Genomic DNA, 25,014 nt, shown 5'->3' with positions numbered 1-25,014 from the left:
GCATATCTCTCATAGCTGAGTCATTACTTTTACTCCATACTTAGGGAGGGGATAGGCTGGGAATATTTATTTACATGTGTTCCTTTTTCAACTCAGGATCCTGAACAAGATCATTGTTTAAAGGCAATTATATATAATTCACGTAACATATAATTTACCCATTTAAACTGTACAATCAGTACCATCTAATTTTAGGACAGTTTTGCCCTATCAAAAAGAAACCTCATACCCATTAGCAGCAACTCCCACCCCCACCTCTGGACAACCACCAATCTACTTTCTGTCTCTCCACAGAATGTGCCTATTCTGGACATTTCATATAAATAGAATCATAAAATATATGTCCTTTTGTTTCTCACTTATTTCTCTTATTACATTTTCAAGGTTTATCCATGGTGTAGTATGTATCAGAATTTCTTTCCTTTTTGTTGCTGAATAATATTCTGTTGTATGGAGTAAGGCCGTTCTAAACACTTGAGAGTGATTCTAATAATAAAACAATTTTTTCTTAATACTTTTTCGTCCTAACTTTACAGATGCTGTAGGTCAGAGAAATTAATGTAGCCTGCCCATAGTGGCACAGCTAGTTAGTGATGAAGTTTAGGCTCAAACTCTGTTTCTCTTACTGTAGACACTGCTTTTTTCACTCTACCATTCTCCATCCACTTAGAAAAAAGTAGTGGACTATTAGTGGCATTTTTCCACTTAGAATCAGAAGCAAGAAGAATGCTGTTGGTGATAGAGTTTCCATCTGTCTTAGCCCTGACAAGAGTGTCTGTTTAAAGCCTGGGTTTGGCATGGCCTGTGTGGGGAGCCTATATGAACGGAATGATGTGAAGGCACCAGTAGGGTTCTGTCTCAGTGACATTCAATTTCATAGCATGTCTTTCTTTTTAATTAAGAAATAAGAGTAGGTACAGGTCAGCACAAAAGTATTTATGCCTGCAAAACAGATAAAGGCTTTTTATAGTGCATACTGGGAGCCCAGCGTGCGATTTGAAATCACGTGGTGCCGCCCACCCTGGAGTCACTGTCTGGCCCTGCCTCGCTCCCCGGGCTCCGCAGCAGCTGCGGCCACTGCCAGTCTGGCCCTGCCTCCCTCTCCGGCCCCTGAAGGGCTGCTGATCAGGCCCTCCCCCAGCACAGGTGTATGGAGGTCCCTGCCGCCCTGCCCCTGCTGCTGCATGTGCAACCCCCTCTTGTCCGTTTGACCTGTTATGGCATCCTGGTTAATTAGCATATTCATCTATTTTATATATATATATTAGATTGCTGCTTACCTTGAAGTCTACTAGAACTAAATAGTATTTAAAGAATGTTTGTGGAGCCTTTGGGGAGTCATGAAGTGTCATTTGAAAAACTTTGTCTCAAGATTAAAAGAGATATAAGAATGGGACAGATGCAAACTTTGTTTCAATAATGCTTAATATTCATGTTATTGATGGAACAGAAGAGTTTTAGAGATTTTATGTTTCTGTAACTATGTTTATAATTTTAATGGAGCCCTGACTTAAATATTTTATATATCTACACAGGAGAAAGTTGGGCTTTTTAAAAGCTGTTTTATTTTAAGTATGTTTTTATCAATTTCTTAGAGAGGAAGGAGAGGGATGGAGAGATGAAAACAATGATGAGAGAGAAACTTTGCCTCCTGCATACTCACTACAGGGGATGGAGCCTGCAACCAGGGTATCTGCTCTGACTGGGAATCAAATCGTTTTCTCAGTCCATGTTCAACCACTGAACCACACTGGCCAGAACCTAAAGCTATTTTATACTAATAAGTAGTACTGGCATAACACTAAGAGGACAAAATAAAAAAGCAAAAGTTCTAAGTATCAACCTAATAAGTTGGCTTCTGTTACCGTCCAGGAGTAGGGGGAATATGAAAGCAAATACTTTTATGGGTTGGGACTTATTTGGATTTTAATATTTCTTGTATATTTGTTTAAAAAGTAGTCATTTTATATGCTTTTAAAATTACTGATCATAAGATGCTTATGTTTTATATGTATCACAACTGAGAGGGTCATTTAAAAGACTTCCTTCAACTCTCTGGTCTTTTACTGCACACTTAAGAAGGGGATAGGGTGGAAATATCCTCATTACCCACAGTCTACAGTTCAGCATACTCTCTTGTGACATTCATCAAACTTGGTCAGCGTTTGTCTTCTCCACTAGATAGTAGGTTCCTTAGTGGCAGGGACCATATCTGTTGAATTCATCCCTTTATTTCCAGTGTCAGGCTGGTCATAGGTGTGCAATATAACTTTCTTTCTTTCTTTCTTTCTTTCTTTTTTTTCTTTTCTAAATGAACATATAGTATTTATTTTTTTAGGTACAAAATATTGTAATAGGAATTTTTGTGTAGCAAATATTTCCTATCCCCAGCTTCCAAACATCTGGTATAGCTGAATTTGAGCAGTCTCATCAAATTGATAACAGGCTTTGTCTGAAACAAGTAGAATACATACTAAGAGGGAGAAATGAATGGCTAACTGCCCATTGTTTGAGATAACAGAAGTGTCCAGGCTATTCTGGGTTGTGGTTCTGTGTTTCAGAATCATTTCAACTATGCAGGTCACTTACTAAATTCATAACATGAGAATATGTTGCTTCCTGTCTGAAAGTGTCCATTAGGATTTTGTCTTCTTTTTAAATTGGGAGTCTCTTTTTACATTTAACCATTTAGACCAGGTGTTGATATAATTCGTTGGAGCCCTGCTGGTTACAATGTAGTATCATATTAGGAGCCATGAATTCCCCATTATAGACCTTTATTTACTTGAACCCCATGGCATGAAGTTGATCTGGTTTTTTAGCTTTCTTGCTGATGTGGGCCCAGCCTTTCTTTGAGCCTTATGTTGTGGTCATGACAGCGAGGTATATTTTTATATTGTAAACCAGCATTAGATCTGTATCGAAAGAAGTAGCAGTCCTTAATGAGCAAATGTCAAAGATTAGCAAGGTTTCCCTCTAAAACAATGGAAGGACTTGTTCTGTCAGTTCATGTTGCTTTCAGGAAGGTCTGCCCTTAAATCTTGAAGGTCTGCCTTTCCCTGTATATAGACAAAACTAGAAGAAAACATAAGTGTAAGGCCTTTTTAAACTTTCAGTGTTATGTAGTAGAAATACTCCAGAGCGTGCTTTAAGGAGTACAGTTCAAATCTGTAAGAAGACTCTGAACCACCCAGAGAAGAAGTTGATATATTGGTGAAAGGACCTCCCATTGGAGGCTTTCATTTTCCTTGTACTCTAGACCGTCTAGAATTCTTGCACTATAGGGTGTCCTGAAAGATGTGTACACATTTCAATTTTCACTCCTTTTCAGGTTTAACTGATTTGAAATAATGGATGAAGCCAGAGTAAGCTTTGAACAAAGAAAATTTATTCTAACGTGCCATTAGACTTTTAAAATATTTTTTATGAAGAAACATAAAAGATAAAGTTTACAGTACAAAACTGGTAACAGTCAATGAATTGAGGGCGCACAAACACCGAATGAAATGATTATTGATGTTTACGGTTCCATTGCTTCAAGTTATCAGCAGTGCCTAGACCAGAATGGTCATCAATTTGAAAACAGGAATTGATAAAAATATGAAAAAATGATTTTGTTTTGTAGATTTTTTAAATTTTGAAAACAAACTGTATGTTAATAAACACTGACTTTATAATCATTCAAAGTGTGTACACATTTTTTTTTTTTGGGGGGGGGACACCCTGTATGTGTTTGGGTATATTGGGCCTCATAGATATGAAAATATAAATTTTGAATTTAGGTGGCTGTTTCTCTGTTTTATCTATCATTTTAGTACTTGTTCAGTTTCATTGGAGGATAGTTTTGGAGAGTGAGGCTGTCTTACCTGTTTCTCCTTAACAGTTTACCAAAAGGTTTATTAAGGAAGGAAGTTGAGGTCAATATGTAGAGAATTTTTGTTCATTTATATTTTTATAATTATAGTGTTTAATATTACAATGATACTAAAAATAATACAGTATTTTATTTTGACTATTATAAAAGTTTATTTAACAAAAAAGTTCACTATGAAAATCTATCTGACCTGATTTTTATATTTTAATAAAACAGGTGATGTGGAGAGGGGACATGTGGAAGCTGTTGGCTTCTCTGGTGAACACAGACATTCTTCATAATTCTTTACAAGGCTTATAACATGATGATACTGTTTTCTTGTATTCCCACCATTCCAACATTGTTCGTTGGCCACTAGTTGCCATTTCCACAAGATTTTAAAGGGATCAAATCTCTGCAATATTTCTTGGACATGTCTGTCACCATTTAATTTCAGTGATAACTTCTTGACCAAAAATATTTTTAACTTGAGAGAGTGAGCTTTGCTTATGGTGTCTATTTAGTGAGTCCAAAGATTCCTCTAAACATACAATATTTTATTGAACAGTGTATTGTTAGTAATCACTTTTTGTCATGCTAAGCCTTTATGTTGTCTTCCAAAAAATAAGATTTTACTTGTTATGAAACTATTATATTTTCATTGTTGAAATTACAGAATCTATTTTTAGTCACAGTCTCAGTGTTTTTCAGTATTTTTCATTGTGTTTGAACTTGATTTGTCTTTTACTCTCTTTGTCTTTTCTCTCCAAACCAATCTATGTTTCCTTGGATATAAATCCAAACTTAACTATATACAGATACTTTTATTCTTGTTCACCATTAAATCTCTCCCGACACTCTCAAAATGGTGGCGGCATAACACACTCTCCCAGGACCAAACTGGCAATAAAACTAAAATACAGAAAAACCACTGTGAAAAATCAGTTGAAGACTACCTGGAGAGAACCCTGATAACCAAGAATGGAAAGTAGAGATGCACAGAGACTGGTAGGAAGTGTGGAGATGCAAAGGGGGTGGCTGGGCTCACACAGACAGCAGCTGAGAAGTCCAGAGGGATATCTCAGCTGTGAAGGGGTTCCCAACTGAGAACTCTGGGGTCTAAATCCCAAGCTGGGCTCCCCAACCCAGAGCACCAGAACTGAGGAAGGTGCCCACATAATATCTGGCTGTGAAAAGCATCAGGGTTTCTATCTGCCAGTGCGAGTCGGCTGGACATGCAGGAACCCTCTTTCAGGGCCAATACACAAAAGTTTGTGTGCAGCCACTTACGTTGGGCTCTGGCAGAGGGAAGGCAGAGTGAATTGGAGCTGTGTGAGGAGAGTCCCAGGTTGGAGGCTCTGTGGTAGGAGCTCAGAGGACAGTCATCTGTTTCCTGTGCTGAGTCATTTCTTCATGCTGCAGAGGACATCTTTCTCCTACAGACCTTTGCTATCCAGGCGGTTTTGGCCTGGGGGAAAGACAGTTGCTACACCCTGTAGGAAGACCTCTTACCTCATCATGTGGTCAATAGCCTGTGGTTACCCAGCCAGCATAGCTCAGTGGTTGAGCATTGATGTATGAACCAGGAGGTCAGGGTTCGATTCCCAGTCAGGGCACATGCCCAGGTTGCAGGCTCGATCCCCAGTGTGGTATTTGCAGAAAGCAGCTGATCAATGATTTTCTCACATCATTGATGTTTCTATCTCTCACTCTTCATTCTTCTCTAAAATCAGTGAAAAGAAAGAAAGGAAGGAAGGAAGGAAGAAAGAAAAAAAAAAGGATAAACTGAGCCAATAAAGACTGATAACAATCAGACTGCAGGTAAAGGGTCTCTGGAGGCTTTGAGTCTTTGCCTGATCTAATCCTGGGCCCAGGGCTAGGAAAAGACAAGCCTGGTCCACATCTTATACTTTCCAAAGGCATCCAGTCCCAGGAGAGGGAAGCACAAGCTATGGATTGCTGATAGCCCCAAACAGGGTACACAGGGCCAGTCAGAAACAGCATTTGCTTGTCTTGCAGCAGCTTTTGCATATTAATGGCCTGTCCTGGTTCAGACTTCAGACTTTGTTAAAATCTCTCACACAGCAACTGACATCAGTGAGCCCAAATTATCAATAATAGGCCCAAAAGTTTATAGCACTACAGACCTACCTCAAAAAAAAAAGAAAAAAAAAAAAAAAAAAAAGAAAAAGAAAAAAAGAAAAAAACAATAGAGTATTTAACCCTACAACTTAAAGAAATAGAAAGAGAACAACAAGAAAAGCCCAGAGTAAACAGAAGGAAGGAAATAAAGATTGGAACAGAAATAAATGACATAGAGACTAAAAAAACAAAATAAGACAAAACAAAACAAAAATCAATGAAACCAAGAGCTGGTTCTTTGAAATGATAAACAAGATTGATGAACCATTAGCCAGACTCATCAAGAAACAAAAAGAGGGAACCCAAATAAATAAAATCAGAAATGAAAGTGGAGAAATAACAACTGACAGACATTTAAAGGATTGTAAGAAAATACTATGCCAACAACGTGGATGAAATGGACTAACTCCTAGAAAAATACAGTCTCCCAAAACTGAATCAGGAAGAATCAGAAAGCCTGAGTTGGCCAATAACAACTGATGCAATAGAAGCAGTAATCAAAAAACTCCCAGCAAACTAAAGCCCTGGTCTGGACAGCTTCACAGGGGAGTTTTACCAAACATTCAAAGAAAAACTAACACCTGTCCTCAAACTAATCCAAAAAAATCCAAGAGGAAGGAACACTTCCAAGATCATTTAATGAGGCTAGCATTATCCTGATTTCAAAACCAGATAAAGATACTACAGGGAAAGAGAATTACAGTCAATATCCCTGATGAACGTAGATGCTAAAATCCTTAATAAAATATTAGCAGGTCAGATCCAGTAATATATTAAAAAGATCAAACACCATGACCAAATGGGATTTATTCCAGGGATGCAATGTTGTTATATTTACAAATCAATAAACGTGATACATCACATAAAGAAATTGAAAGACAAAAACCACATGATCATATCAATAGACAGAAGAAGCATTTGATAAAATAACTCAGCAAAGTGGGAATAGAGGGATCATACCTCAACATGATAAAGGCCATATATGACAAACCTACAGTGAACATCATACTCAATAGGCAAAAACTAAAACCATTTCCCCTAATAATAAAAGCAAGTCAGGGATGTATGCTTTCACCACTCTGGAAATACAACTAAAATACAGAAAAACCACTGAAAAATCAAGGAAGACTACCTGGAGAGAATCGGATAACCAAGGACAGAAACTGGAGATTGTATGGAGACTGGTAGGAAGTGCAGAGATGCAAAAGGGGTGGCTGGGCTCACACAGTCAGCAGCTGAAGGGCTAGAGTACTGGAAAGACTACTCACAGCCACAGCCATCAGATATGAAGAAATAAAAGGCGTCGAAATAAAAGGAGGAAGTAAAACTCATTATTCACAGATGACATGATATTGTATTATACATAGAAAACGCTAAAGACCCCACCAAAAAAACCACTAATTTAATAAATGAATTTGGCAATGTAGCAGGATACAAAATTAACATCCAGGAATTGATGGCATTTTTGTACACCAAAAATGACTTCTCAGAACAAGAAACTAAACAATCCCATTTACCATTGCAACAAAAAATTAAGATAATTAGGAATAAATATAATCAAGGAGATAAAAGACATAATTAGAAAACTACAGACATTGAAAAAAGAGATAGAGGAAGATATAAACAAGTGGAAGAATATACCATGTTCATGGATTGATAAGAATTATTAAAATGTCTATACTACCCAAAACAATCTACAGATTCAATGCAATCCCTATTACAATATCAATAGCATATTTCACATACCTAAAACAAAATACTCCAAAAATTTATATGGAACCAGAAAGACCATGAATAGCCACAGCAATCTTGAGAAAGAACTAAGTTGGAGGGATCACAATGCCAAAAATAATACAAAGCCACTGTAATCAGAACAGCCTGTTACTGGCACAAGAATATAGATAAATAGCACAGAACAGAGACCCCAGAAATCGACCCAAGTCATAACACTCGACTAATATTTGACAAAGGAGGCAAGAACATACAATGAAGTCAAGACAGTCTTTTTAATAAATGGTGTTGGGAAAATTGGACAGATACATGCAAAAAAATGAAACTAGATCACCAACTTATATCATACATAAGCATAAACTCAAAATAGATAAAAGACTTAAATGTAAGTGGTAAGTCCATAGAAATCCTAAAAGAAACCATAGCAGCAAAATCTCAGACATCTTTCTTAGCAATATGTTACAGATACATCTGCTTAGGCAGTGGTTGGCAAACTCATTAGTCAACAGAGCCAAATATCAACAGTACAATGATTGAAATTTCCTTTGAGAGCCAAATTTTTAAAACTTAAACTTCTTCTAATGCCACTTCTTCAAAATAGACTCACCCAAGCCGTGGTATTTTGTGGAAGAGCCACATTCAAGGGGCCAAAGAGTTGCATGTGGCTCATGAGCCGCAGTTTTCTGACCACGATGCTAAGACAAAGGAAACTAAGGGGAAAATAAACAAATGGGATTACATCAAACTAAAAAGCTTCTGCTCAGCAAAATAAACCAACAAAACAAAAAGGGAGCCCACTGCATGGGAGAACATATTTGGTAATGATACATCTGATAAAGATTTAATATCCAAAATGTTTAAGAAACTCATACAACTTAACAAAAAGAAGACAATCCAATGAAAAAAATGGGCAAAGAACCTAACCAGACACTTCTCCAAAGCAGGTGTACAGATGGCCAAGAGACATATAAAATAATGCTCAAAATTACTGTTCATCAGAGATATGTAAATTAAAACAACAATGAGGTATCTGGTGAGAGCCTGGGGAAGGGGTTGGGGCCAGGCTGGAAGGGGTCAATGGGAGAAGGGACATATGAAATACTTTCAACAATAAAGAGTTAATTTAAAAAAAACACACTGAACATCAAACTCCCAAACTCTTTAATTCATGTTCCTGCTCAAGAATTGCAAAGAAGCCCTAGCCAGCTTAGCTCAGTGGATAGAGCGTCAGCTAGAGGACTGAAGAGTCCTGGGTTCAATTCTGGTGAAGGGCACATGCCCGGTTGCAGGCTGGATCCCCAGTAGAGGGTGTTCAGAAGGCAGCCAATCAATGATTCTCTCTTATCATTGATGTTTCTATCTCTCCTCCCTTCCTTTCTGAAATAAAATAGATATATTAAAAAAAAAATTCAAAGAAAGGTGAGAAAACTCAGTCTGTTACAATACCTTAAGACTTTCTCTGTCATGTGCTATTTAGGGAGTCATGGTCACTTAGCTAATTGCTATTTTAGTTAAGTGTGGAATGAAACAAGTTCAAAATGGGTTAGGTCCTTCTAATCTCAACATACTTATTAAAGATATTGATTCTTTAAGTTGATTAAATCTATTTATGTGCATTATGTGCAGACAAAGGGATAGAGTATGATATGTAATAGATAAAAGAAAGAAACTTGTATAATTACACATAGGCGTTGGGCATTAATTGCCTTCTTTCCATTTCCTTGGTAAGAGCTTATAGATTGTGTGTTTTTATATGCTGGATCAACAGTTTGGGAATGACTGACTTGATTATGGTTTTTCTTTCTCCTCATTCCCTACTCCCCTAGGGTGTCTCCCTCTGACTTGGTTTCTGGAAGGCAAGGACTGGGTTATATTGTTCTTGATGTTTCTGGTACTGTGCTCATGGTATCCCTTCCACAGGTGTGTTGTGTTTTGATACTTGCCTAATCAGCTAGTCTTTAGCTATTTAATGACAATGAGGCCAGCTCACTACTAATCTTGCCTCCATTAGAAAGCATGATGATTATATTTTCCTGCCCTCAAATGTCACTATATACAAATGTCTAAGTAATCACAAAGAGAAACAAAGATTCATAAATATGTTGGTTATATACTTTGACTTTTAGATTTCAAAAAATTCTTTGTTACTTCTGTCAGAAGTCAGTTTATTGGATTGATATGACTGTGGTGTGTGTGTGTGTGTGTGTGTGTGTGTGTGTGTGTGCACGTGCGCGCGCCCGTGCATGTGTAGAGGAAGATGGGTGGTGAATCTTAGAACTGAAAATGTTTTACAGATATTGTAAGTTGCAGAAAATAGAGTCTTTGGCCCTTAGAGAATTTCCCACTGATAAGATTTTCAGTTGAATTAGTTTTAAGGGAAAAGTGGCTGAATTTTATTGCAACTGGCCATAATCCAAGTCAAAGTCATTCCTTCTTTAGAAATAAACTTAACTTGTTCCCACAAGTAAGCTTTCTGTGAAGAAAGAGAAAGAGCAATGGCACACTTGTTTTTAGAGTTGAGGAGTGAGGGACCTCTATTTAGCTTGCCTATATTTCCAGCCATCTCTCTGTCCTCATCCCTGCAGAATTGGCTCACCTTTTATTTGTCAAGTGGATAACAAGTTTTTATTCATACCAGTGAAGTCTATAAGGATATATGAATGGGTTAATAAATCTTAATTAGAAAAATATCTGGGCAAGTAGCATGTAAATTCTCACCCTACATCTTTTCTCCTCAAATTGTAACATTAGATATTAGACTTTAGCTATGCACATATCTAGATTGATAGTAAGGTATATAAAATATCATCTCTGGCCTCAAGTTGTTAAAATACAGATGAAATTTATAATCTTACAATGATTTATATTATTGATATCCTCTCCACCAATGGAATCATTGCAGAATTTAAATTATTCATTTTATTTTACTTTATAAAGAATATTTTTTATTTTTTTATTTTTTTATTTTTTAGAAAGAGAGGGAAGGAGAAGGGAGAAAGAGAGAAATGTTTGTGAGAGCAAAATCTTGATCGGCTGCCTCCTGCATGACCCCTACTGGGGATTGAGCCCCAATCTGGGCATGTGCCCCTGATGAAGGAATCAAGCCAGCAACCTTTTGGTGCATAGCATGACACCCGACCAACCCTCTGAGCCACACTGGTTAGGGCTAAATTATTCATTTTATTTTATTTACTTATTTATTGTAACATTCTTTTTTATTGATTTCAGAGAGGATAGAAAAGAAAGAGAGAGATGGAAACATCAATGATGAGAGGAATCATTGATTGGCTGCCTCCTGCACACCCTCCTGCAACCCAGGCAGGTGCCCTGACCAGGAATTGAACCCTGACCTCCTGGTTCATAGGTCAACACTCAACTACTAAGCTACACCAGTTGGGCTAAATTATTCATTTTAAAGGGTTGTATATGAGTACTGTAAATGCAGTTTTTATTCCTTGGAGCCATGGAGAAAATGTGAGTGGGTTAGCAACAGAGTGAGCAAGTGGTGGGCCCCGTAGTTAGGAAAAAAACCTTCGAGGATTGGCCTCAGCTGCCCTCTTCCTGTGGTACTCCAGGCACACAGGAGTAGGCATGGGGTAGGGTGGGGAAAGGGGGCGTTTCATTTCCTCCAAAGCACAGAGCTTCTTGTGGGCCTTCACATATGCTATTCCCTCTGCCTGAATTACTTTTCTGTACTTATTTACTTGGATAATTTCTACTCACCCTCTCCTTTCATATTAAATATCAATTTTCCAGGGACACCTCCCTGACTCAAACTCCAAAACTAAGAGAGTTCGCTCTATTATATGTTTTTTTATAAATGTTTTAATTGTGCCTATCACGGTTGTTAGTAATTAATTGCATGATTGTTACTTGACATCTTTCTTCCCATCAGAGCCCCAGGGACATATATTGGTTCGGCTGTGTTTGCCCCTGAATTTTCAGCACCCATCAAATGCTTGGCACATAGCGGAGTTTTGAGGAATATTTGTTGAATGAATAAATGGGAAGACCATTTGCTGCTTCCCTACTGAAAACTATTTTATGCTTATTTGGAAAAGTATCTGTCATGCTGTAGATAATTTTGATGAAATCTAATTGCCCATTAGGAAAGTAGCTATAAATCATTGCTTAGCACAGGGCATTGCCTGCAGTAGGACTATTCAATTCATGTTTGCTGAATGAATAAATTCTAGGTGGAGTCCTAGGGTACAGGTTGAAATAATATTCTCAATGCAGTATTATGCATAGTATGTAAGTATAAATAAAAATATGTGGATTTGGAATTCTCTATTCATTTTGATCCTTTGCAAATAAGTGGAATAGCCAACTTGGGCAAAATGCATCTAGTGTGAGTTATCAAATAACAAAGTCGGACTTCACATATAGATACAAAGTAAATTAGCCTACAAACATGACAAGGCTTTTGGGAAGCAGTAGAATGTAATGGTTAAGAATAAAGACTGTAGAGCTAAACTCCTTGGGTTCAAATCCCATCGCTGCTCCACATCTGCAAGCTATGTAAATGTAACATTGGGGAAATTATTCAATCTCTATTTCTCACGGTCCTCCTCTGTAGCACAAAATGAGTCATAGTACCTGACTCATAGTTTATTATTGTGAGGATTAATGAGTTTCTAAAAATGTTTAGAACCATGCCTGACACAATAAAGAGCTCAATCAGTGTTAGACATAATAATATTTTCCCCATGATTTTAAGCCATATTTTAAATGTTAGTCTAACGAAAAGACAGTGTTGATTTTTAAAAAAATGTCTAAGCATAACTTCTTTTATTCAACAAGGCAAAGTGCCAGTGAAAGCTTTCAGCAGGATTCCATATGTTGTGGAATATACAGTTTTACCAACTGCAGGGAAAATATCACTCACAGATTGGGTGCCTGAGCCTTTGGTTGCCAGTTTCTCATGATCAAAATAAGACATTTAATTCTTTATTGATAATGCCTTTGTTTGGCACAAAAGTGTATTTCCCTCCCACCCCCTCCTCGATTTAGAAGTAAGAATTGGGGACTTGGGATTTGGGATTTTACCCTAAGCATTCATTGCTCTATTTTCTAAAAATGAAAAAACAACAACAACAACCCCCCCCCCCACAAACAAACAAAACAATAACAGAAAACTGAAGGGGTGGTCACACCCCTCACTAGTAATAATAAGATGAAATCAGTCTTTCAGGTAGAGTTGAGAAGTATGATGCATTTGTGAAATAGAATTCATCTTATTCTGGAACAGCCAAATTAATTGAACAAGTATCTAACAACTAGATGCTATGCCAGATCCTGGATGAGCTTTAGTATCTCTTACCTGTAGGAGGGCTAGAATCGCTTTCATGTGTGCTATCTACATGATAGGAGTAATAGAGTTGAACATAATGGTCAGGTGACTGTACCTACTAGTTTGGAAGGTATACCTATTATTAGGAGCCTTTTAGTGGTTTTCTGGAAATTTTTAACATGCGTATTTTTCTTCAAAGTCTTCAATAAATTAGCATCTTTATTGTCCTCCCCAGTAATACAAAGATTGTAAAATATTTCTAATTCATTGTCCCCTTATACACTGAATGGACAGATTATTATGATCTCTGAAAGCATAATAATCTGGCCACTCAGTGTATATTCTATATAATAAAGGGCTAATATGCAAATTGTCCCCTCTAGCAGGAGTTCAACCAGCAGGCAGGTTGCCCATGTCCCCTCCCCCTGGCCAGGTTGGCTGGACCCCACCCATGCACAAATTCATGCACTGGGCACCATATATATAATAATCTGGCCACTCAGAATATATTCTGAGTGGCCAGATTATTATGCGTTCAGAGATCATAATGATCTGGCCACTCAGTGTATATGTTTGTTCAAGATTTCACTTTTGTCTTGATTATTTCTTCTTTGAGATGTAAGAGAAATGACCTTCCTTCTTGGTACATTTCCTTTCTTCATTAGTATCTTTAGTGGATCATTGGAGGGTACACACTAAGTTTTATTTGCCTAAACATATCTTCATTTCCCCCCTTTTTTGGTAATTTCATTGGATATATAAATCTAGGCTGATGCCAATTATTTTTCTAACACTTTGAAGATATTGTTTCAGTGTTTCTGCATTTAAATTAGCCATCAGTCTAATTGTTGTTTTCCTGTAGATTATGGCTTTTCACCCTGGGGTTTTAAAGACATTATTTATCTGCCTTGAGATTTTTTTGGGCTCCTTGATTTTGAGAGTTGACTTTTTTTTTTCAATCCTAGAAAATTTTAGCCATTATCTCTTTGAATTTTTGACTCATCCCTCATTTTTTTTTTCTCACTCGCTTTGCAACTCAGAAAAATGTTGGACTTTCTCTCTCTCTCTCATGTCTCTTTAACAATTTATATTTTTTATTTGGTAATTTCTTCAGCTCTTCCAGTTTGCTTAAGTATTTTAATTATGTAAACAAACTCACTTTTACATGCAGGGCAGAAGACCTAGAATCTGTATGAGATCTAAAAGATGTCAGCAATGATGTTCTTGAAAGTTGTATGTTAAACAAGTCATACCCATACCTTTTTTATTTCATGTGGAAGAAAGAACAATGGAATGAAGTGGCTAGTAGTATGGATCTACCGATTAAGATCTTGGAAGAAAACAGGAAAAAAAAAAAAAAGTAGCAAGTTGAAGCAGGAGTTCGAAGGAAGGTCTATAAGGAAGGGCTATACTTGTCCTTGAACTCAGGTATGTCAGTGTTTTTTAATCATTCCAATATGTATTCCAAGCTGGAATGAACAGTTATCTGTACCATTAAGACGTTATGCAAAAACAGCAGGGGGATGTTTAGAATGATCCCATTTTATATTGTCTCATATGTTTAGTTTATGAGCATAAACTAAAATGCAGTGGGGTTGAGTGGTGGGATTTCAGGTTAAATTTTTTTTTCTTGCCACAATTCATCCCCCCATCCCCATGAACATGTACTACTTTTTTATTTTTAAAATATATTCTCATTGATTTAAGAGAGGAGGGGAGAGAGAGAAACATCAATGATGAGAATGGCCTGCTTCACTCCCCCTTCTGGGGATTGAGCCCATAACCCTGGCATGTGCCCTGACCGGGAATAAAACTGTGACCTCCTGGTTCATAGGTAAATGCTCAACCACTGAGCCACATTAGCCGGCCAACATGTACTACTTTTTAAGTAGAAAAGATAAGTCCAGTATTTCTCCACATCCTTTTGTTGATATTATTTTCACTGTTCTCGTAGCCTGGAATTACCCGTCCTCTTTTGTTAAAATGGGACCAGTGCTTATGTCATCTTCTCAATGAAGCTCTTTCCAGGCTGCTCAGGTGCAATTCATCTCTCCCTGTGCTGCGCTTCCATGAGGCTTGACTATATTTCTTAGGAGATATTATCATGAATTAGAGCTACTTGTGTGTATGTCTTTTTGTACCTCTCCTTCCTCTGACCCCAGCCAGTTTCCAAATTTGAGTTTTGGAAGGCATGCTGTGCTCCCATAGAGTAAGTTACTTGCACTTGATAGAGATAGCGATGTTGAATCAGTTGTATTTGCAGCACTGCAGTTTTTCTCTTTGTTAGAGCAAGAAAAGATGGATATAAATTCTGAGTCACAGTCAGCAGAGTTATTTTAAAATTCTGAGGGCAATGATATATCTATGTATACCAATAAATACTCTTTCATAATTTGAAAAGGCTGCTGAAAATTCTCTGGGGTAAAAGGAGCCATAAATAAATAAACATCATCTCTAAAACTGTCCCTTTTATTGCATCTCTAAAACCAATATAATGAATGCTACATATATACCAGAAAACTCTTCTTTTAGAACTGGAAGCTCCATCCTGGGCTGCTTGTTCTAAAATTTCCATAAAAAGGCAAATTCCTCAATTAGTCTACTGAGGTCATATACTGTACTGACAGCACTGAGAAATGGGGATGTATTATAAAATCACCTGCCCCCCCTTCTTGTCTGGAAATGGACTTTTTAAAAATTATGTTTGCCAGATAAATAAACCTTTTATCATTTATAAGTTGTGTTCTGTTGATCTTTCCTTCCATGTATTCTTTCTTCTCCTTCCTTAAAGCTACTAGATTAGATTAGGCTTTAATATTATCCCTCACTCCCATTCACTGCTGCCAAGTAAAATCTTCTAAGTACAGCTCTGATCTCAACATTTTCTTGCTCAAAAACCTGTACCATCTCCTATTGTCTTCTGAATTAATCTAAATTCCATATATTGAGCCGAAACCGGTTTGGCTCAGTGGATGGAGCGTCGGCCTGCAGACTGAAGGGTCCCGGGTTCGATTCCTGTCAGGGGCATGTATGTTGGCTGCGGGTGCATCCCCGGTGGGGAGTGTGCAGGAGGCTGCTGGTCAATGTTTCTCTCTCATCGACATTTCTAGCTCTCTATCCCTCTTCCTTCCTCTCTAAAAATCAATAAAATATATTAAAAAAAATCCATATAATGAATATATTTTACATGTAATATTGTATAAATATAAGTTATGTTACTTTGATACATTTAAGTATTGTAATATGATTGCCATTGTCATGATACTTATTATACATAATTATAGTATGTTATTATTTTATTGTCTATCTTATCCTAGCTCTTGAGGGCTATCAAATTCTATCATCTTTCTGTTCTTATTTCTCCATGGAGTGGAGACATCAGCAGACTACACCTTGTAAGCCAAATTTTGTAATGCCTAGGAGCTAAGAATAGTGTTTTTACTTTTAAGTGTTTGGAAAAAATCAAAGGAATAGTATTTTGTGACACATGAAATGATATAAAATTAAAGTTTCAATATGCATAAATAAATCTTTATTGGAACACAGCCATGCCCTTTCATTTACATATTTTCTATGGCTTCTTTCACACTACAGTAGTGTTGAGAAGTTGTGACAGATTGTATGGCCTACAAAGCCTAAAATATTTACTGTTTTCCCTTTTATAGAAAAAGTTTCCAACCCTGGACCTAGAAGCATACATTTATAAAATTGGAAATAGACCTCAGTGATGTTCTGATCCAACCCTGTCATTTAAAAAATGAGAAAATGTATTCTCAGACATTCTCCTTCTTTGGCAATGGAAAAGCCCAAATCAGAATTCATTGCTGGTCCTACCTTATCATATAGCCCTTCCCACAAAGCCCAATGAGATTGTTTGACGTTTCATGAATTCTAGTCTGCCTTACTTCTGTGCACATCCTGCATTTCCTTCTTATAAGATGCCTTCTTCCTATCAGAAATTTTATCCAGGATTTAAGGCTCAGCTCAAATATTAAAGACTCCCCTTGTCTCCAAAATGGTTGAGCTCTCTGTCCACCAACCCTCACTAGTGCTGCTTTACCTCCCTATTGGCACTTATCAGAATCATATATGTAGCCCTGAATGTACTCCAGGCTGTAAACTTCCTAACTGTGCATCTTAGTGTCACCTGAAGAAGTGTCACCTGAGCATGGCCTTCCACACAGAATTCTCAGGACATAATTTAAAGAATGAGTTCATCTAAAGATGTCAGAATACAGGACATGCCTGTAGTTTATTTCTCTTATATTAAAAAAGAAAGAGAAATAAAAATACAATACCACTGAGTAACATTTTTTGTGTGATCAGCTATATAGAAGAATTCATAGGGAGTTTACCCATACCATACCCACCTAGCAATTGATGAAGTATGTACATCCTGGAGAGAGAACTTGGATTGATCCTAAGGAGGATTACCTAATTGTGTGGTGATTATTTAAGTCTTTACTATATTTATTACTAGGCTTATAGAAACTTGCCTTCTTAGGTAGGAATTCACACTTTAAAATCAAATTCAACAATGAAAATCTTCCACATTCTCTCTCAGTCTCCAGGGATTCTCTGCTGTTATATGGAGGGATTCTCTCCATATAAGCTCTAAGTTTAGAACTGTTTCCCTTTATGAACCATAGCCTGTGGTGCTCTATAATGAACTATTAGGATTTAACTTGATATTTAGTAAGGAGTGAAGATACAGTGTTTAGGTGCTTTGCCAGCATTGTCTTTAATACTTTATTTATTTACTAGAGGCCTGATGCACAGATTCATGCACCAGTGGGGTCCCTCGGTCTGGCATTGGGGATCAGGCTGAAACCAGCTCTCCAACATCACCCAAGGGGTCCCAGATTGTGAGAGGGCACAGGCCAGGTCAAGGGACCCCACCAGTGCACAATTGGGGCCAAGAAGGGACACAAGAGGTTGGTCAGCCAGGGAGGGGCCATCGGAGGGCTCCAGGGCATGCCTGGCCCATCTAGCCCAGTCCCGATCAGCCAGACCCCAGCAGGAGCATCTGCCCACTGGAGGTCAGTGTGCATCATAGCTAATGGTGGACCAGTTGCTTAGGCATATATATATATATATATATATATATATATATATATATATATATATTTATATTTATATTTATATTTATATTTATATTTATATTTATATTTTATTTTTTTTTTAACAAAATATTTTGATTGATTTCAGAGAGGAAGGGAGAGAGAAAGATAGATAGAAACATCAATGATGAGAGAGAATCATTGATTGGCTGCCTTCTGCATGTCCCCTACTGGGGATCGAGCCTGCAACCAAACCATGTGCCCTTGACTGGAATCGAATCCAGGACCCTTCAGTCCGCAAGCCAATGCACTATCCACTGAGCCAAACCAGCTAGGGCTTTAATACTTTCCTTAAAAATAAAACGAACCAACAAAAAACTAGATAAATGAATGGATTCTCTAGTAATTCCTTCAATTATGATTAATTCTGTTTCTTCTTTTTACCCAACTGGGAATCAGTTATCTAACATGGTAGAGCCAGAATTGATTAATGGTTTAGTTGTCTGTGGCCATTGTTCAACATCTAGGCTGCAGGATTGGAAAAAAAAGGGAAATAAACTTACATTTCTAAGTCTTTCTCCTGATTATACCAACTTGTGTCTAATCAATGTTACATGAAGAGCAGTGATGAAATATAGCCTGTAAAAGGCACATACACAACTGATATTGCTGGGGATGGTTGGAAACCACCCCCTCCCCCTCCTTCCCCCGTATATCTCGGCCAGCTGAATATACTGCAGCTGTCCTCTTATTTCTCTTTTCAGCAAGTTTGAAACTGAGTCTGCACTCAGCTCATATGTAGACACACTGAACTGCTTTTGCAGTAATTGAGAAGAAAGGTAAAAACATTAAGAAAAGCCTAACCTAAGGCAAAATTTTTAGGTCTTATTTCATATAGGTATCATAGAACAAGAGGTTTCCTCTCTCTCTCTCTCTCTCTCTCTCTCTCTCTCTCTCTCTCTCTCTCTCTCTCTCTCTCTCTCTTTCTTTTAATCTATGAGCATAATTGGCAGTCTTAATCATTTGACAGGTTAATATTACAGACCATTGAATTTCAATTTCTGGTTGCTTATAAGAAATGTGTTTGATTTTGCTAATAGCCCTAACTTAATGGGTTAGAGTATCCATTTACAGCCTGGAGCCAAATTATAGTTACTATGCTGAATAACCTTTCAATAGTAAGCAGGATGCTCTAAACATTAGTAACAACACTTAGAGACTTTTGCCATTGGGTTACTACTTCAAGTTTTGACCACACCTATTAAAAAAAAGAAAACAAAAGTTACATTGTTGATCAGTCCTGGTTGGATGTTAAAAGCTAAATTGCCAGTCGTGGCCAGTTTGACTTAGTTGACCATCCCTAACCAGAAACAGTTAAGGAACTGAAGTGCCTAAAGCCCCAGTGAGGTTCTCTGATACTGACTGGACATCTTCCAGTTCCAGGGAAGGAAAACCAGAACTATTGGATGTCAGCTGGTTAGACTGTAAGCTGGTGGTTTGTATTTGCCTTTTGTGAGCTTGAACTTTTTCTTTTCCTTCTTGCCACCTGGCAATTCCCATTGATTGTTAGGATCACATAATATTTTAGCACAGATCTTTAGGCATCATTGAATCCCTCTCCCTCATTAAAAAAAAAAGATACAGCAAAGTGGTGTAGGATTAGAACATACTTGTGTGTTGAAGATGACACCACAAGGTGAGTGAATTTAGGCAAATCAGTTAATCTCTCTGTGCCACTGTTCTTCGGTAAAATGAGATAGTAATGGCCGAAACCGGTTTGGTTCAGTGGATAGAGCACATGTGTCAAACACAAGGCCCGCGGGCCAAATCCGTCCCGCCAGGCCTTGCAATGTGGCCCGCACCGTGCTGTCATCACTGCACTCCGCTGCGTTTCCATCACAATGACAGTTTATGACTGTTCAGTAAACCATTTGGCCTGCGATTTAGGCTGGATTTTAGATTTTGCCCCTTCTCTGATTGAGTTCGACACCCCTAGGATAGAGCGTCAGCCTGCTGGCTGAAAGGTTCCAGGTTCAATTCCTGTCAAGGGCATGTACCTTGGTTGCGGGCACTTCCCCAGTTAGGGAGTGTGCAAGAGGCAGCTGATCGATGATCCTCTCTCATCGATGTTTCTAACTCTCTATCCCTCTTTCTTCCTCCCTGTAAAAAATCAATTAAAAAAAAAATATATTTTTTTAAAATGAGATAGTAATGGTACCTACTTCCTAGGATTGTTACAAGGATTTAATGAGATAATGAAAAGCTCCTGATGTACAGCCAATGCTCAAAATCAAACAAAAGACCAAACCACATTTTTTAAAAGGAGGAAGTGGAAAGTCGCAAATGACTCAATGCATTGCAATGCAGAGAGAAAGAAAAAGGAACTGTTATTTAGCTATCTTCCTGGCTTAGTTTTAGGTGATTTACATATGCATTACATCCTTTAGCTCTGGGAGAGATTTTGCTAGTACTTTTCCCATTTTACTGATAAGGAAACTGAGTCTCAAAGAGATTTATTTGCCCAAGGACATAGAGTTTGTAATAGCAGAGACATTCATTTCAAAGCCTCACTTCTTTTCCCAATACTCATGGTACCTTCTAGAACAGGATTTAGGTCCCAGTTATCCTAAGATAAAAATGGGTTGCTTTTTAAATTTCATTTACAAATTGGTTTAGAATTATTTTTTTTCTATAGGGACAATGTTACAAATGGTGGTTACATACTCAGGCAAAAGCCACGTTGTAATTGAAAATCAGTGCATTGTGAATTAAGGCTGTTAGGAGAAAGTGTGTTTGCAATTCTAGCTATTAGAAACAGAAAAAAAAAATTCTAGCAGAGAAACAGAAAAAAAAAAAGAGTAAATTTTAAATTCCATGGAATGATAATACTTTGAGAAAAGCAGACTTGATTAGAGGACAATGAGAAAGAAGATGGAAACTGTTTTGAGGCTGGTGGAGCCTTTGGGATACTCTGAAGGACTAAACATTTATGGTATTTGATAACACTTTGATGGTGTGTCAAGCACATTCGCATGCATTATTTCCTTATATCATGTATGAGACAGAGAGGACAGGTGGAAAAGTTGACCTAATTTCCCCTGACAATATTTAGCTCTCTTTTATTCCCATGTTTTTATTTATGATTTTACAAAAAGCCTGTGGGAGCCCAGCTATTAGCCTTAATAGAGTTATAAAGGATTTGTGTATAGCTGTACAAAGAAAGAATGAAAATGAAAGAATGAAGGTCTTTTTAGTTAATTGTGCAAGAATACAAAAAATAAGAATGGTCTGGCTGGCATGGCTCAGTGGTTGAGTGTTAACCTATGAACCAGGAGGTCATGATTTGATTCCTGGTCAGGGCACACGCCTGGGTTGCAGGCTCAATCCCCAGTTGGGGGCATACAGGAGGCAGCCAATCAATTATTCTCTTTCTCCCTCTCCCTTCCTTTCTGAAATCAATAAAAACATACTAAAAGTAAAAAAAGAAAGAATAAGAATGGAGTATTTAAAGAGTATATGTGGGCAGATATGAAAAAGGTAGAATTAAATGTTAAATTATTTTATTATCTTTATCATTTTACTTATTTCAGTTGGCACTTATTTTCTGAGCATTTCTTATGCACTAGTCCCTAGGGAAAAAATATTAGTAGTTCAGACACTACACCTAAGGAAGTTATTCTCTACCTGAAGCATCTACTAAAGATTACATTCAGGCCACTCTTTCTAGCTCATGCCTTTCTTCCTTTTTTTTTTTGGGAGGGGGTGTGAACTTTCTTTCTCCTAAACTCTTAAGAGTCCCCACAAAACTTGCAACCAGGGAAGCAGCAGGCAGTGGCAGCTCGTCCTGTGCTAACCCCCTGAACTTGTCTCCAAAGACCCCTATTCTTTGACTTTTCATTGGGCTCACAGCAGCCCCACCTTGGCTCACTTCTGTCACTCTGACTTCTCAGTGAGTCAGCACAGCCCCATGTGGCTCACCTCTTTCCTATAATGTTTCTAGAGAGCCAAACAGCACTGCCTGGGCTCTCTCCTGTTGCTTCTTCTATTCTAAGCCCTTCCTCTGTTTCACTATAGCCAGCTTTAATAAACGAACTCTCAAGATGAAAAAAAAAAAAAAAAAAGAGAGAGAGAGAGAGAGAGAGAGAGAGAGATTCTGATCATGTAATAATTTTTTAATCTCCACCAGTATTTATGATTATGCAATAGTTATTTAATTATGGAACTAGTGGAACTAAAATTGAGTTCCTTTTAAGTAATCTTTTTAATAACAACAACAACAACAACAAAAAGGTAAAAAAAGGAAAGGAGATTGAATGAAAAACAGTTCCTTAATTATTTCTCCATAATTATTACTTGAGTTCCTGTCACTGAAGCAGAACTCAAGCATGAAAACTGGGGATATATGATCTTTTATGCAGCATTTTCTTATGTATGTTTGAAACCAAAATGGAAATCACTTTAGGGTTTGATATACTGTACACAAATGTAGGACTATTTGTCATTTAATAATGTATCGCTTGCAAGTTAGCAAGTATACCTGAAAACACAGGAAGGAGAGTCAAGAGGCTTGGATTAAAATGCAAGTTCTGCAGCTTTCTTAGAGTAATAACCTCTCTGAGCCTCATTTCCAAAGTGAAGAATTGGGATTCGATCACCAAATTCTTTTTCACTCTTAAATTCTCTGTGCAATGGAATTCTCTGAGCCATACCTTGTGCTCCATTGGGGAGAGTTGGGGAGAAAGTGAGTGGTGGAGATTCAGTTCCCTGTGTTGATGACCTGCTTTGTTGTTAAATTGGTGGCCATTCCTAGCACAAGTGTAGGTACAGGCTGTGAAGTCTACAGAAGAATCCCCAGTTGAGGGAGAGAATGAATATTTGCAAATTGGAGGCCTGCCCAACTATCTTCATAAACAGGGATCTGGTGAGCAAGGCTGCTCTGATAACATTTATCTACTTTTAATTGGTACACTCCATCCCATGTTGAGTTAGGATAAACAGCTGCTGCCCAAGCAGTTAAATGCTTGTTCTAAGGAAAGTATGTTGCATCAAATGAGCTTACTTGGCATTAAAATTTGTCACCGACATGGTTCATCTGCTGTTCGGCCCATTTGATTGTGTCCACATTGTTGTACATTTCGATTAAGTTTTGGCAGTTGGTCAAAATTTGAGCATTTTAGGCACTGGTGGTGTTTTATTACTTTATGTATTATTTACCAAGCATATTGTTGATACATTATATATATATCTTATCTGTATTTTCCTGACTATGAAGGCAATGTGTACGTATTTCTTTTAAGATTCTGGAAAGTACAGGAAAGGATTAAGAAGAGGAAAAAAAATCTGAAATTCTATTTTCCATGTTGTATTTTCTTCTAGTTATTTTTTCAATATGTTTAGGGGAGAGTGGGATGTGAAATTATTTTTAATTAGTGAAATAGCTGAGACATAGTAAAATTGACACTCAAGATATTAGGGAACTTGCCTAATGTAATGTGCTAATTAAGACTGAACCCTTTTGTTAAATCAGGTGGCATAGACTCAGATACCTGCAGAGCCAAATAGCTAATAAGTGGTTCAGGCCCATTGTAGGACATTGGGGAGTGGTAGAGACTGTGGAAAATGGAAAAATGCAAGCCCTGATTGAAGAAAAATGCTACTATCTCCAGCATATTGTCATGTGGAACAAGGCCTAATGTTATTAGATCATCCTGATACTCATTAAAATCTGGAAATTTTTATTTTTTTTTAACGTGAATTTTTCCATTAAAAAAAAAAAATACTGTGCAACTCTGGCCAGTAAAGGAGTGGTGGGAGGCGGGTGGCAGTCAGTTTGCTGAGTGTCATTCCAGGTGCTGAGAGGTGGCTGGTTCGATTCCTGGTCAGGAATGCCGGCCGGGGTTGCGGGCTCAGTCCCTAGTGGGGGCATGCAGGAGGTAGCCAATTGATGTTTCTCTCTCGTTGATGTTTCTACCTCTCTCTTCCGCTATCTCTTTCTCAAATCAATAAGAACATTAAAAAATTAGTGAAAAAATATACTATACAGGTCAAACAAAATAGATATGGGCACTTGTTCCATGCGCTGCCATTTTGTCATTCCTGGCATAAATGCTTCTACATCTTTCTCATAGTTCTCACAAGAAGAGCACTTTTATAGGAGGAAACATTTAGAGAGGAGTTGGGTAAGGGCCTTTGAAGAGAGGCTTCAGGAACTTTCCATTCTGCATAAGCACCGAGAGGGTGGCCTCGTGCAGGAGTGATACCCAGACACCCACAGGGACTGGCAGCGACACCAGTGAGTGACAAGATCTGGATGTGAAGATTGTAGGGAGTGCTGCAGAGAGTATGCAGGGTGCGGCGAAAGAAGGTGTACAGTTGTGAGTACTCAGGACAGCGTTTATCTGATATTATTATTTATTGTATTATTTTCCCTATGAACAACTGTACATCTACTTTTGTCCCACCCTGAATTCCCCCTATGGGACATTTGGGTCCCAGCCAATTGTTTCCTTGTTGGAATGCAGATCTAGTGTGGCCGAATCTCTTGCTATTTCAAGATATGTCAGGAATTTGGATCTCTGTGAAATTTTTTTATTTAAAAAAAAAAAATGGGGGGGGGGGCGTGTGTGGACGGAGACCAAACAAAAACCACCCTTGACCCAAATTCTGCACAAAAGCCAAGTTTCCAATTCCTGGCCTAGATCACTGTTTTCCTACGTATGTTGTACAAATCCAAATTTCATCATAGGTTAATAGTTGTTAAGAAATTAAGAATTCTGGGTCAAGTGTATTTAGAAAATGGTGGATTAAGCAAAATGAAATAGATTTCCTGACTGCAGGTTATCTTAGATCCATAAAAGTACTAACATACCTTGTAAGTTCCTATGAAAGAGACATAGTTTATAGACTTTGCAGTTACAGATGCATCCCTGTCTCCA

The 25,014-nt window shown here is 37.8% G+C and overlaps 1 protein-coding gene and 1 pseudogene across 2 annotated transcripts in view; one reads left to right on the top strand and one right to left on the bottom strand.

Moving 5' to 3' along the window:
• Nucleotides 1-25,014, top strand: part of VCL (vinculin) — a 109,434-nt gene that overhangs the window by 3,866 nt on the left and 80,554 nt on the right. The gene's annotated exons all lie outside the window — the stretch shown is intronic.
• Nucleotides 4,079-23,213, bottom strand: LOC118718972 (annotated as a pseudogene).

This window comes from Pipistrellus kuhlii, unplaced genomic scaffold (genome assembly GCF_014108245.1).
Source record: "Pipistrellus kuhlii isolate mPipKuh1 unplaced genomic scaffold, mPipKuh1.p scaffold_m20_p_15, whole genome shotgun sequence".
In the NCBI taxonomy this organism is placed as follows: Eukaryota; Metazoa; Chordata; class Mammalia; order Chiroptera; family Vespertilionidae; genus Pipistrellus; species Pipistrellus kuhlii.
The sequence above is the reverse complement of the archived record's forward strand: the minus strand, read 5'-3'. Positions and strand labels throughout refer to the sequence as shown.